A 15,904-nucleotide genomic window follows, 5' to 3' on the forward strand; every position below is an offset into this window, starting at 1 on the left:
GGGACTAGAACCCTGTGTGCCGGCGCCGCTAGGCGGAGGATTAGCCTAGTGAGCCGCGGCGCCGGCTTTGGATTGAGTTTTTGTCTCTTGGTTTTGCTTTGGCCTACCCTTGTCTATTTCAGGCATTTGGGGAGTAAAACAAAGGACGGGAGCTCTCTATTTGTCTTCTATCTGTGTCTTTCTTCGTCTCTTTTTTTCAAAAAATTACATATATATGTATATTTACACAAAGCAAGAAATTGTTTATGTAAAATGACTACAGTCAGAAACATTACATACTTTATTGAGACAAATATTAAAATAAGCAGTAAGGATTTGAAGTGACAAGGAGGAAAATGAATAATACTATCTATGTGTAAAATATTAGGGGTCTTAAACAAGTTAGTGGAAAATACATATTATGGAAAAAGCTATGCATGGTTTTCAAAAATTTTTTCACTAAAATAAACTTATCTTCTAATTCCATTTTTTCAACAAATATTTGAAATCTTATATAGTCATTCATTTCTGGCATATGAATATAAAAATGCGATTTTAAAGAGAAATATATTGGATTGTTTCTGTTTTCAATGGAACTAAACAGCTTAAGGGAAGAAAAATATATAAAAACATGAAAATAAAAAAAAGCCAAAAAATTGATGTTTGGAATGTTTTAGATTCTTTAATATTGTCTAACACCTGTGTCTAAATATATTTTCTTTTTAATAATAACTGATAGTCTAAATAAAAGTTCTAATATTTAATTTACAATCTTAAAAGCTTGTGTAATTTTCACAGTAGTCCACTGAGAGAGGGCCCATTACCTCTATTTATGGTAGAGGTCCCACCTGAAGCTCATAGTCTAAGTTAATTGCTTAGATACATTCTTACTAAATAGTGTAGCAAGCTTTGTAATCCATGATGCTTATTCTTTAAAGCCTGTGTTTCTGCTAGGAAATTGTTCTGTGGATGTATGTGTACTGAGCTGCATGCCAAGAGTGCACTTTGCACTGGTACTTGCAATAGCAAAGGTCAGGAAAAATCTACACGTCCATTACAAAGGGCTATCTAAATGAGTCATGGAATATCAGTAGCATGCAGTATGTGCAACTCAGGTAACCTAACGAGGAGCCATAGACTAAGGTAGCTTAAACAGAAGCATTTATTTTCTCAGAATTCTAGAGGTTGAGAATTCCAGTAAGATGCTGGTTGATTTGGTTCCTGGGGAGGGGAGGGATCTTTTCCTGTTCTGCCACCTTTTCTCTGTATCCTTACTGAGAAAGAAATAATTCAGTCTAATCTGTCCACTAATATCACCACGATGCCTACATGCTCGTGGCCTCTTAAATTAACTATCTTCCAAGGTTTCAACTTCCAAACGTATCGCAACAGAAGTTAGAGCTTCATTATAAATTGTTGCAAGGGGGAAGCAGGAGCACAATACAGTAGAATTAAATCTATATTACACACACACACACATAGATATAATATACTACACTATATCTATAATATGCTCTACTATATCTATACTATACTATACTACACTATACTGTATATAGATAGATTTTAACTATTTTCCAAAATATATTTTAGTTGCAAATAGCTATCGCTTATCGGCCTTTTGGCTAAGATCAAGTGTAGTTACAAATAGCTAGATTTAAACAGCCCATACAGACTTCTTCAACTTTTATCATCTGCATGTATATCTTCTATGAATGAATATATGTGCATCTGTGTAAGATGAGTTTTAACCACTGCACTGTGGTATTTTTTAAAACCCAGTATTTAGAGAGTATATACTCTGTTTTTCGACAATTTACACAAATTAGTGTTAAAAGATAGTGACTATATGTTGGAGATACTGTGATTACCTCTGAAAACTGTGGATTGCCTAAGGTCAAAGTTGAATCTTGAATGTAAGTCTTTTAGGTTCCAAAGTCAGAGTTCTTCCTACTGCATCAGTGATCCTCAACACCAGGTGATTTTACCCCTGAGGAGACATTTGGCAACGTCTGAAGATGTGTTAGGTTGTAACGTTACCACTGTCATCTAATAGGCAGAGAATAGGACACTGAAAATCCTACAAGTCACAGGACCGCCCCACGAAATAAGCATCTGTATATACCAAATGTTAATAGCGCCAAAGTTGAAAAACCGGTGTACTACTGAAGAAAACTCCTGACCCTCTTACTAATCTGCTCTGAAGCCCAGTATCACAACTGGACATCCTTCATCATGAGTATTGGATGAAATTTAAATTCTTTAAAAAATTAATGTGGTATTTATCAGACGAGATCGGGTGCGTTCAGGGTGGTATGGCTGTAGACATTAATGTGGTATTTATAAAAGTTGAGGGTACAAACTTTTCTTGAAGAAAAAGAGGTACAGAGGAAAGGAAGATAATACAAGTACTTTTTTGTTTACTTTTAAATATAATTTAATAAAAATAATTTTATTTTTATAGTTACATAGCTATAATTCTGCTAGCATTCTTATTTTTGGCAAATTTGATCCATTTATTTTTGCAGCAATTTATCACATGACTGTTAGGAACCAGGCATTGCTTAAATGCTAAGAATACAGCAGAGCATAATATAATTAGACAGCTTACCATTTCCTGTCTTTAAGGACTGATAGTCCCTGTAAGGGAAAATAAATTCCAATATTTGAAAAAGTAAAATAAAGTTTGTTTGAGGGTGAATGATACTCATGGAAAATATTCAAATGGAGCAGAATAATGGGGAGTACAGGGTAAAGTTGGGGTGAAGGAACCAGAACCATTACACATTTTAAGTAGAGAGGTCATAGCAGATCTACTGGGAAGTGAGAGTAGAGTGGAAATCAGCAGGAACTGAGGGGTGAGTCCCTCAGGAGTCTGGGAAACACCACGTAAGGGAGAGAGAACAGGAAGAGCAAATGGACTGTTTGATCATATTTATATATACTTTTTGCCTTTAGAAGGAGAGCAATTTGGTTTCTTTTTTAAATGCCACAGTCCTAGAACTTACTTTTTCGATCTATGACACTTTTCCAGTGCTTAAAAAATACCCGCTGTGACATATGTTCGTAATTTTCTAAAGTATAACATATAGTTAAATTGTGCAAATAACATTTGAAAAATAGGCTAAAAATAGTCATCTATAATAATTTTACTTCTTTAATAAAAACATTGTAGTTTTCATGTGTATGAAATTCTTAGTGATGATGGAATTTGTTCTACTCCATGAGTTCTGCTTTATTTCTAATCTATTATACCCAGTTACTTATGATTATTCATGTCAATAAAAATCTAATACACATAATTTTTTTTAGTTCTTATAGCTAATGTTTATAGGAACGAGCCATAAATCAGTCAGATGGAGAAAACAATTACTTAGAAAAAAACTTAACTTTGAAGAATTCTGTTTAATTTCAAATGTCTGGAATATTATAAAATTAAAAGTTTTGATGATTTATATTTTTTATAGAATTATATTTACTAGTTGAAGTTGTCTAGACTTAGAAAAATTGTAAACTTATTTTAGAAACAAAGATTGATTTCTGGGGAGGAAAGAGAATTATCTCTAGACACCAGTTTTCTGAGCTTATACGTGAGGGTATTTCAAAAAGTTTGTGCAAAATGGAAATAAAAATACTTTTGATGAAAATAATTTTCAAATTCATGCATGCAAAGGAACTTAAAAATTCATGGATATGCATATTTTAAGACATGCACATGTCTTTCAAAATATTTACAGCAAATAAACATCTTTTAATTTCATTTTTCCAAAAAATTTTTGAAATACCTTTATACCTCCAAAATATTACTCAGTAGAAAAAAATCATAAAACATTGGCTATAAACTTGACATTATTTCTTTTAAGTAAGTCTTTAACACAAATTAGAAAAAATAATCCTAGTTTGTGTCTATATAAGGAATTAGAATAAATGTTGTTTCTTTGTTAAATTATATTAGATATTTCTATAATGTTTTGTATACCTTACTGAGTTATGTAATCATGTTCTGCTTAAGAAAATACAAGTGGGACCAGCATTGTGTTGTAGTGTGTTAAGCTGCTGCTTGTAATACAGGTATCCCGTATTGGAATGCCAATTTGTGTTCTGGCTTCTCTACTTCTAATCCAGCTTCCTGACAATGTGCTTGGGAATACAGCAGAAAGTGGTCCAAATAACTAGATCTTTACCACCTATGCAGGAATCCAGGGGGAGTTCTTTAGTCTGTCCCAGCACTGGCCCTTGTGGCCAATTTGGGGAGTGAACCAGCTGATGAAAGATTTCTCTGTCTTGCTCTGTCTCTTTGTCTGTTTCTCTCTCTCTCTCTGTCTGTCTCTCTGCCTTGTAAATGAGTAAATCAACCATCAATCTTTATTTAAAAAAAGGAGAAAACGAAAATACAATTAGGACAAGCTCATCCAGTAACATCATTCTTAAAGATTAAAATAGTATCTTATTTGCTCAGACATTATATTTACAACCATTTCAGTGAAAGATCCAGTGAATCATTTGTACTTGTATTTTCATCTATAATTTGATAAATACAAGCCAGTTTATTTTAAAAGTACCATATTATGTTATATATTTTAAGTGTCATGCTTTCAAATTGCAACGATGCCTCGTATTGCACACTGAGCAATGTCTCTTACCTAAAGGAACTCAAATACATCCACCTAAATTTTCTAAGCCATCAGTCTTCTAATTGCCATACCACTATTCATTATAGTAAGAGTTATACATGAAGTATATTCAGGCAATTTGCCCAGCACTAAGTACAGTACATAGTTGTCTTCTGTAAGTACTCAAGCCACCACTAATGAAAAGTAATAGCCCATCAAAATTTACATTAAAAGTACTATGAGGAATCTCCAAAGGACTATATGTAATAGTCTTCTAGCAATTTTTGTCTCCTTAAAATGCTGTGTTCTAATGTGTTTCTCTCCTTAATGTTAATTACCTAGCACAATGGATAAATACAACTACAGTAAAGTATATTATGGTTCTATTTTTATAATCAGATTATAATTAGTGATTAGAGAATGATCTTATTAACGTAAATGGAATAATTAAATCATCTCAGCTTCATCATAGTTAAAGGCATTAAATAGTGATTGTTTCGCTTTTGTAAATTACTAAATGTTAACTTTATCTGGAATCATTTCAGAGAAATCATTTACATTGTTCAAGGCTTTTTATATTTAAAAAATAACATATTTGAAAATACCTAATATTTTTTAGCAAAGATATAATTGTTATATACTGCCAAATATATACTCTTTAACTTAAAAAGAAATATTATGGGACTGGCCCTGTGATGTAATATATAAAACCTCTACCTGCAATGCCAGCTTTTCATATGCATGCCAGTTCCAGTCCCAGCTGCTCCAATTCTGATCCAGCTTCCTGCTAATGTGCAGTGTAAGATGACCTAAGCATTTAGACCCCTGTACCCACATGGGAGACCTGAAAGAAGCTACTTGCCTTGGTCTGGCTCTGCCCCAGCCATTGGGGCAATTTGATTACTGAACTAGCTGATGATTCTCTCTCTCTTTCTCTCTCTCTGTATATCTGCCTTTCAAGTAAATGAATAGATCTTTTAAATTGAATGAAAAGAAAAAGATATAATAAAATGTTTAAAGTAGAAAATCACATAAAATATTTTGAGTTAAAGTAACAGCATTTAAATTTCAGCTTGAGGATACATCAAGAGAACAGAAGAAGTTATTACATAAATTTCCTCAGATTCTGTAGGTACTATATTTCATGTTTCAATGTAATAAATATCTTGGAATAATACCATAATTTAGTATTATTTATTTAAACTGAAGCTAAACAGTTTAACCAGTCCTTTTTAGTAAGAAATTTTATTCATTCCAAAGTAGATTTGGATTCTTTTTTAAAAAAGATATATACGTTTAATTGAAAGAGTTACAGAGATAGAGGGAGAGGTAGAGAGAGAGAGAGAGAGAGAGAGAGAGAGAGACACGTTCCATCTGCTGGTTTACTTCCCAAATGGCCACAATGGCCAGGGCTATGGAAGGCCAAAGCCAGGATTGTGGAGCTCCATCAAGGCATCCATATTCTGCTGTTTTTCCAGGTCGATTAGCAGAAAGCTTGAATCAGCAGTTATATAGTATGCTGGCATCATAGGCAGGGGCTTAAACTGTTGTACAGCAACACTGACCCCTTCAAACTGGATTTTATAACAGACATATTATCACAGGATTCTCTCTCTCTCTCTCTCTATATATATATATACATACATATATATATACACATATATATATAAAATCTCAAGATGTACATATATTTTAAAAAATAATTTGTGCCAGAATATTAATATTTTATTTCTTTTACTATTTTCAAAACTAGTTTCAGTATAATCTTTATGAGCAGAGCATTTTACAACATTAAAACAAAGGTCTATACAGATTTACTTGTAATACTGTTCCATATTTAAACTATAACCTTTCAAGAAATAATTTGAATAACATAGGACTATAAAAATTATTTATATTTTTAAAAAGTACTGTAATTTTAAGTTTTCAAATTATAGATGCCATTGTTCTATATGGTTTTTGACATAAATATATCAAGATGAACAATACTCAGAAGGCCAGTGAGGAGATTATTTTGTATTGAATTGAGTCCTAAGATTTCATAGAGAAAAAAATATTATCTTATCTTAGAATAGAGATAAGAACATTGTTGGGGCCAGTGCTGTGGCTCAGGAGGTTAATCCTCCGTCTGTGGTGCTAGCATCCCATATGGGCGCCAGTTCTGGTCCCAGTTGCTCCTTTTCCAATCCAGCTCTCTGCTGTGGCCCAGGATGGCAGTGGAGGATGGCCCAAGTCCTTGGGCCCTTACACCCACGTGGGAGACCTGAAAGAAGCTCCTGGCTCCTGGCTTCAGATTGGCACAGCTCCGGCCATCGCTGCCATTTGGGGAGTGAACTAGCAGACGGAAGATCTTTTTCTCTGTCTCTTCCCTCTCACTGTCTATAACTCTACCTGTCAAATAAATAAAATAAAATATTTATTTTTTAAAAAAGAACATTGTCTAAAAGGATGTGATGAGGCTAAGAATGAGTCTTCCCAGAAACACAAGAGAACTCTTCCCTTAGTGTAACATTAAGACAATTGACACTTGTGGAATGATTAGGACTGCTAAAATTTAAATTTGGAAGAAAGCTATTTTTTAAAGGAAGGATTTGACATCATCATCTCCAGTATTGTGTATAATGGAAAAATAGTGAAAGCGAGAATATTTCTTATTTCCATTGGATGAATGAGAGAATACATATGAGCTGAACAGTTATAGAAGGAAACTATATCAACATTATATTAACTGTAATTTATTTGAAAATAAATTTATTTGAAAACTGTAATTTATTAGAAAACTCCTTGGAATGATGAGTTTTTCTTGCAATAGTTAAAATGCCACCAAATCATTCCTGTGCGATCTAAATGCAGACATTTCCCTTCCCTTTCTTCCTTTTCCTTCTCACCTTCCTCCTCCTTCCCTTCATCCTCGTTGCTGTTATTCTTCTTATTTTTATTCCTGTGTGTGTGGGGAAATATGGTTGTGATAAATGTAGTTGAAGTGGGAAAATCCATACTTGGTGTCTCATGACAAAAATCACATCTCCAGATCATCTACTACTCTAGGTTTTAATTTTTTTTTCTGTCAGTAAGATGACTATTTTTTCCTATATTACAAATGAGAACTGTGTATATATGCAAATCCAGAGTGGAGTTATATTTCCTATTCAGACCATTATAGTGTGATTTAGTTCTAACATATTGAGTCTGTGCTTAGTGTATATGTCCAGGTGCAAAAAAAATGAAGGTTCAATGAAGTGACCACATAATGACATTCATTCAGAGAGTCTATATAAAGTTTACATGAATTTTTCTTTATTTTATGATTTAAATTTAAAATAAAACATCCACAGTGGACTCAACTGTAAAATAAAAAAGATTTTAGGATGCTTCTTGCTTTACAAACAGTGGTTCTATTTTTTATTTTCTGATTCAAGTGTAGGCACCAGATGGTAGGTATTCTGTCTAATTCAGTTGAAAGTATTGATTTGTAATGACATAGTAGATTGGTAACTGATTATTCAAATGGAAACTATTCCTCTGAATTATGCTATAATGTGGAGGTTTTACAGGTTTTCATTTTCAAGTGAATAAATATATCATGTTAAATAATTTGAAAAAGACAGGAACATGGCAAATGGGAATACCAAAGATCACTTACTTGTGACAATATTTATATTTAACCTTTTTCATAGTAAAATATCTGTATTTATACCCTCACATATATTTCCAGTCAGTAAATTTTACAATATTAATTATTTGGAAGTGTCAAGCATTGAGTAGAAACGATGTTCATATTTTAATAATAAAGATAGACCAATAAATTATACAAGAGGGAACAGTCATTTGAAGTAATTTTTAAAATACTGAAACATAATATATAGTGTGTTCCAAACAGAATTAAAGTGCTACTTTGTAGATTTTCAGGAGAGATTTGTTTTTCAAAATGCTTAAAATATGCACTGTAAAGTGGAAATAGATTGAGAACAAAATTGAAGTTATATAACATTAATGCTAATATAGTAAATTATAAAAATAATCTGCAAATATACAAACACTTTAAAATATTAGGAATATTTATTGTAGAATTATGGCTTAAGGTCTTAGAGAAGTTAAAGATAAAATGGATATTTTCTTCATTTGTACTTAAGCCAAACAATTATCTTGAGGCAATGGGGGATATCTTACTAAAAATGTTAGAGTAGTGAAAATTTTGAAAAATAAAAGGAAAGTTTCATTAATTTTCCTTCCGTCCTTGCACAAGGGCCATGATGATTTCCTTAGTTTCATTCCAATTTTAGTGCATGTGCTGCTGAAATGAGCACTGGAATCTGAAATGTAGAATTCCTGTGTCTACAGGATTTCTAACATGTTTACCTTGGCATCAATTCTGGTTTTTATTGATTCCCATTGGCATTCTACCAGTTGAAGAAAGCAGCTCTGTCCTTTCCTTCTACCTCCACACTGGTGATATCTTATTAGACAGCTACGTTTTTATTTCATTCACAATTGCATGGTTCTCATACCAGCCTCTTCCATACTTTCCATGTTCTAAGATTGTTAGCAGTTTTTAAGGTCTCTCATAAACCTATAAACTAAGACTTGGGCATAATAATCAAGATCTATTTAGGACATAATCTATTAAAGTTAATATTTCATGGCATCTAATTTATGTGGAGTCTTTTTACCAGAAAGAGTATTTCATTCAATTATATCTCAAGTAAATGGAGGGAGTTTCTGTATGAAAGACATAGGACACTCAGATGAAACAGAAATTTAAACAAAAATTAATTTTGAAAATTACAAAATGGTGTTAGGGAGGAAATCTTTTCCTCTATTCTTTTAGGTTCAATATTTTGTGGCCTATACATTAAATTAACAGAAGACAGATTAACAGGAGTGGAGGCATATAATTTGTATTGATATTTTACATGCACATAATTCACAGAAAAGAGAAATTCAAATAAATGGTTAGATTTGAGAGCTCATCATACCATCTCAACAAAGGACAGGATGTTGGGGCTTTGAGGGATGGTCAATCATGGTAAAGTTGCTGAGAAATATTTGAGAGAAACCAATGGAAGGTAGGAGCCATTTTAGTACAGTTTATTTATGTACAGTAAAATCAATGCCAGCTCAGGTAATACGAGTCACTCTCCTATTCTTGGTACAGTTTCACTACAGAAACTTATATCAACCACATGAATAAAATTTGTGACCTATTTTTAGGCTAAATAGGGGAGGACAGGGAATTCTTTCCGGATTTGCTAATTCTCAACTGTCTTTTATTCAATATACAGATGATCATTGACTTACAATGGATTTGCAGCCTGAAAAACCCCTTGTAAGTTGAAAATGTATTTAATGCACCTAACATGCTCAACTTCATAGTGTAGCCTCATGCAGCACACTTTAGAGTATCAGGTGTTAGCCCTTGTGATGGTGGACTTGCTCACTGTCATCATCCAGTATAACAAGACGATATGCTAACACACAATTCAAAATTCAGGGCAGCTTCAAATGAATGCATATCACTTTTACATCATCATAAAGTCACAATCTTGTACTTCACACTGTTGTAAATCATGGACCATTTGTAATTCTCATAGCAAGGTGCCATTTTGCAATCTCATGTCCTAATCCAATTCAATAGATAAATTTATATAGCCTTACGTGGAAGGCCACTCTGACACAGGCAAATATGCTGACTTCTGCAATAAAAATTCACGGAAAGTTGACTCAACTGACTCATAGTCTATGAAAGCTTCTGCTGCTGCATTTGGAAATGGGAAAATTGTGATCGAAAAGCATACTAAATTATGTAGATATAAGAGTTGATTGACTTAAAGAAAGCATAATCAGGTCACTCAAGGATTGTCAGCATGTTAGAACAAAATAGCAATTGAGTATTTACCATAATTTCAAATCACTATCTACCTAAAATACCAGAAAGCCCATTATTTTTTAGGTAACTTTTAATCAGAAATTGCCTAGGATGATCAGAATTACTTGCTTTGCTTTAAACTTGTCTTTCTATTTTTTCCTGTCTCCAAGAGTTACCCAGAGCTACTTTATGAAGAAGATCTTAATTACTGACCTCCCCATACTCGCTCTTCCAGGCACACCTTACTAACTAGCGGAGATTTGGCACCCACCTGCAGAATTGCCCCCGTTTATGATGAGGGAGTAGCACAGGGTTGCCACTTCCTGCCTTCAGGTTTACTAATGAAATTCAGGGTCAGCAGGTCAAGGCTCCACCACTGCTTGTGACCCCTGTGGAATTTCTGTTCTCCAGAGTGACACTTATGTGAGGATATCAACAGAAAAGGAAAAAGAACAAATCCATTAAACAACTACCCAGACCCTAACAGATAGTAATTCTGTGTTCAGTTTTCAATCCTTTATCTCTGTTGATTCTATGTAGCACTTTTTACTCAAAGTATACTGTAGGCACCAGACAGATTATTATGGGGGATTAACCAGTATTAGCCCAAATTATTTCTAGAGCCAGAATTGTTTTTTGTTTGACAGGCAGAGTGGACAGTGAGAGAGAGGGAGGGAGAGAGTGACAGAAAGAAAGGTATTCCTTTTCCGTTGGTTCACCACACAATGGCCACTGCGGCAGATCTTTTTAAAGAGCTTCTTCACTACTGTAATTTGTTCTTAATAATAAATTGATATGCAGGATTATATTAGTCTTCTATGGCTGTGATAGCAGAATAACATGGCCTGGATGACTTAAACAATGGCATTAATTATCTCACAGTTCTGGATACTGAAAGTCCAAGATCAAGATGAGAGATTTGGTTTCTTCTGAGGCTTTCAGGCGGCCACCTTCCTGCAGTGTCCTTAGGTGTTTTTCCTGAGTGTTCATCCCTAGTGTCTGCTCATAAGGAAATCATTCTTGGATTAGGTGCCACTCTGATGACCTCATTTTACCTTAATTATCTCTGTAAGAACTTAATCTACAAATAGAGCCAGATCAGGGGCTAGGATTTTAGTAAATGAATTTTGGGGAATTTAAGTAAGTCTGTAATAGGGAGGTTCATCAACTAGGTTAACTGGCTTTACAACTTGCTTATGCTGAGCCTTTGACCAAGAGGAAAATAATTCTCTTGCTTTATTTTCCTAAACAATATATATGTAAAGGTCAAAGGTTAGTCTTCTGTTGAATACTTTATCTCACTAGTTTAAAAGATTTACAAATATAAATAGAGGACCTAATACATATTTATATATATTTAAAGATTTATTTATTTATTTATTTGAAAGGCAGAATTACAGAGAGGCAGAGGCAGAGGCAGAGGGGGAGAGAGAGAGAGAGAGAGAGAGAGAGGGAGAGAGAGAGAGAGAGAATCTTCCATCTGCTGGTTCATTCCCCAGATGGCCACAATGACCAGAGCTGTGCTGATCCAAAGCCAGCAGCAAGGACCTTCTTCCTGGTCTCTCAGATGGATGAAGGGCCCAAGCACCTGGACCATCTTCTTCTGCTTTCCCAGGCCATAGCAGAGAGCTAGATCAGAAGTGGTACAGCCTGGACTTGAACCTGCCCTGTATGGGATGCTGGCACTGTAGGTGGCGGTTTTAACCACAGCACCACCCCCAAGGATCTAACATTTTATAGCCCCTACTAGATCATACAATGAGAATATACATTACATAGTCTTGGGAGTCATCACAACATGGAGGTTCATTTTTTTTTTTAACTGATAAAATTATACTATTTGTCTCAAGCAGCCTCCGTGTAAATATATGTCCCTACACATGTATGTTTCAGTTTTCTTGATGACTCACTGTTTCATTTAATATAACTACTAATTACTGTCCTTGCTGTTCAAATCACTTGGCTAAGTAATTCACATATTTTAAGAGTATGGTAGAATTTCCTTCATTTTACAGACGAGGAACCTAATACTGTGATTATAAGGAAGATGGTCATCAAGGTTCCATTACAAGGTTTGTGTGGTTTTAAGCTATATTATCTCTTCTGCTGGATTCTGAACTAGCCTTAAAAACCACCTAGAGACCCAGCACTGGTATATGTGTGGGAGATAGGAGGATGAATAAAACATAATTTCTGCCTTAAATAATTTTGAGAATAGCTCTGATAAGTGGTAGTTAGTATAGAATACAAGAAATGTATAAGAATGAAACTGACGTCTTATCTATATTACTATGAAACACTGGTCTTTCTACTCTTTACTTGTTAACATTATAGTTGGTGGTGCATTAAGCTTGTGATTATAGTAAATGAAGTGGCCGGCGCTGTGGCGTAGAGGGTAAAACCACTGCCTGCAGTGCCAGCATCCCATATAGGCACTGGTTCATGTTCCATCTGCTCCACTTCTGATCCAGCTCTCTGCTGTGGCCTGGGAAAGCAGTAGAAGATGGCCCAAGTCCTTGAGTTCCTGTACCCATGTGAGAGACCCAGAAGAAGCTCCTGGCTCCTGGCGTTGTGTCGGCACAGCTCTAGCTGTTGGAGCCTTCTGGGGAGTGAACCATCAGATGGATGACCTCTCTCTCTCCTTTTTTGCCTCTGGCTCTCTGTAACTCTGCCATTCAAATTAATAAATCTTTTTGTAAAAAGTAAATAGAAATTATGTTATTGCAAAAAAATAAAAGAAAGAGGGGATTGAGGGAGGGAGAGAAGTGTGATTATCTTCTTATAATTGTATCTATGAAATATGTGAAATTTGTTCTCTATATGTTATTAAAAATTAGAAGAAGAATCTCATATTTCAAACAAGAAGATGGACACTTAAATTAAAAAGAGGTATAAAACTCTGAAAGTAATACTAGAGTTCTATGCAGACCACACTAATAAAGAAAGGACCGAGCAACCCTGGGATCCAGCAAAATTTCCAAATAGAGGCACCATTTCAGTTGAGTCATGAAATCTGTGTATCTTTTTTAAGACAATGGGAATAAAGCTGGGTATAGTAATAGAGGTAAGGATTCCAGATGAAGTACGCTAAGCAAAGCAAGTGAAAAACACAGGGAGGCTTTAGAATTATTTTGTAAACTGAATACTATCAACTCTGTATTAAGCAATTAACTGGGATAATATTGAATTGGAGAAAGGCATGGTTAATATAGTTAAGACACAACTAAATTGGACTGTGATATAAGAAGTATTTAATGCAAATGAAATTAATTAAAATATTCAGATAATCTGCTGTGTTATCTGTGCTAAAAGAAATAGTTTTTTTTTTTATCCTCTTCCATTTTCTATTGAAAAAAAATAGGTAACATCAGTTTTCATTGAATAAATTCTACTTTTTATTTTCTAAATATCCCAGCAAGCAATCATTCTGAACTGCCTTGTTTTTGTCAGCGGGTTCCTCCTCTCACTGTCATTCTCTCCTTCATCATTGCACAAATACTAATTCATTGGCATCACAGTCAAGCCATCAACTCGGAAATTAAATTACCTGCCATTCTCAAGTTTTTCTCTGTATAACCCCAGACTGCCCCTTGGCTCTCAATGAGGCAAGTCTCTCAATGTAACAATGAATCGAAAGAGTTTAGGGCTGCACCTGTCAATTCAAGGTCACAAAGGCTTTGAAGCAAATTCTGGGCTTTGTTCTGCAATGTTCTCCATCCCACTTTCACTGTCCTCCAAATTCCCCACTCAAGAATTAAAGAGATTTAGGAAAAGGCAAGGCAAAGAGAATTCTAGTCCCATCACTGCCACGGGAAATGTATTTTGCAGGAGGCTTCAGAAAAGCTGCAGAGATGAGCAGCTACCGGACTAACAGACGGCTGTAAGCCAGCATCTCTGCCTCTGATTGTCCAGGTGGAGGGGCGTTTCTGATTTGCACTAGGTACAGTGTAAAAATGTAATGGCTCCTACATAATTATGAATAATAGACTCATTCTGATATGTAGATATTTGTCTGGTTAACTATAATTTTAGCTGTTTTTCTTTACAAATAAGCTGCTATTTGGTTATTTTCTTTTTCCCATTTTTGCCAATAATATGGTTAATCTATCTCTGGAAAATTGAAAGTTCACTACAATTCAATATTCCTGGACCATGGGCTGGGGACAGTAATGGATCTCATCAAGGAAAATTAAGCAGGTCTTTGTGGCATGTGATGGGGTTTGGCAGGGGGAATCTCTTAGTGAGTGTTAAGCAGCAGAGTAGCATGCACAGCTTTGAATTTTAGAAAGATCACTACAATGTTTCCTCAGTAATGGCAGAGAGGAGACATACTGAGGCCCTGTGCTTAGCAGTTTCTATAATGGAGGTGAGGAGGTAAAGTGTTTCTGAGATAGGAGGGAGGACGGGGGCTGGGGCTGGGGCCGTGGCTGTGGCGTAGCAGGTAAAGCTGCCACCTGTAGTGCCAGCATATGGGTGCTGGTTCTAGTCTCCACTGCTCCTCCTCCAATCCAGCTCTCTGCTATGGCCTGGCAGAACAGCAGAAGATGGCCCAAGTCTTTGGGACCCTGCACACGGGTGGGAGACCTGGAAGAAGCTCCAGGCTACTAGCATCAGATTGTCTCAGCTTTGGCTGATGTAGCCATTTGGGGAGTGAACCAGAGGATAGAAGTCGCTCTCTCTCTTTCTCTGCCTCCCTCGCTTTCTCTCTGTAACTCTGCCTTTCACATAAATAAATAAATCTTAAATAAAAAGAGAAAGGAAGAACTAAGTGTGCTTGTGAGGTTAGGTAGGAACCTCAAAAAGGAAATGGGTGTAGTACTGGAGAGAAAGAAGACTGGGGGCTGCTGCTGAGGACTGAGCAGGGACCACTCACTGTGAAAGTCTACCGAAAAAGAAGTATAATGGGGATAAATCAAATGACTTTTATTTTGGCAATGTGAAGTTGAGATGACTTTTTGTTATATTCAGGTAGAAATATCCTCTATGGGATTGGATACAGAGGGAAGATTAAGAGAAAGACAGTTAAGCAGAAAATCGAGATTTGGAGCTGCTGTGGTGATAAGTAGTTAATGAGGTCACAATTGAGAAAGCCACCACTAACCCTTCTGTGCCATTCCCAACATCCCAGGCAATGGGCATCATGTCAACTCTTGGAATTTCTTTTGATAGTTGATGCTGTATTTTGTTGACCAGTTAAAAGTGGCATGTATTGTGTGTTGAATTGATACGATAGGATTGGAAGATACAGTTCTGTAAGCCCTACCCCAAACATGCATTTTCCCTGAGGTTCTCTCCTTTCCTGTGGAACATGGACAGCTTTCTCTCTTGACTTGCTGCTGTTACCCTTGGATCTCTACTCACCATTACCTTAAAGGATTCTTTCTTGCCTGTTCTCTCTGTTTACTTTATACATCATGCTCTTTCTCCGTTCCTTCCCTTGGTTTAG

The 15,904-nt window shown here is 35.4% G+C and overlaps 1 protein-coding gene and 1 non-coding gene across 10 annotated transcripts in view; one reads left to right on the top strand and one right to left on the bottom strand.

Moving 5' to 3' along the window:
- The window catches only part of LRP1B (LDL receptor related protein 1B), a 2,140,503-nt gene that overhangs the window by 1,461,899 nt on the left and 662,700 nt on the right, over positions 1-15,904 (top strand). The window lies entirely within an intron of this gene.
- On the bottom strand, positions 8,793-8,899 carry LOC127491888 (U6 spliceosomal RNA). The gene has a single exon (XR_007920820.1). It is a non-coding gene; the product is annotated as a U6 spliceosomal RNA (small nuclear RNA).

Source organism: Oryctolagus cuniculus, chromosome 3 (genome assembly GCF_964237555.1).
Source record: "Oryctolagus cuniculus chromosome 3, mOryCun1.1, whole genome shotgun sequence".
Classification (NCBI taxonomy): domain Eukaryota; kingdom Metazoa; phylum Chordata; class Mammalia; order Lagomorpha; family Leporidae; genus Oryctolagus; species Oryctolagus cuniculus.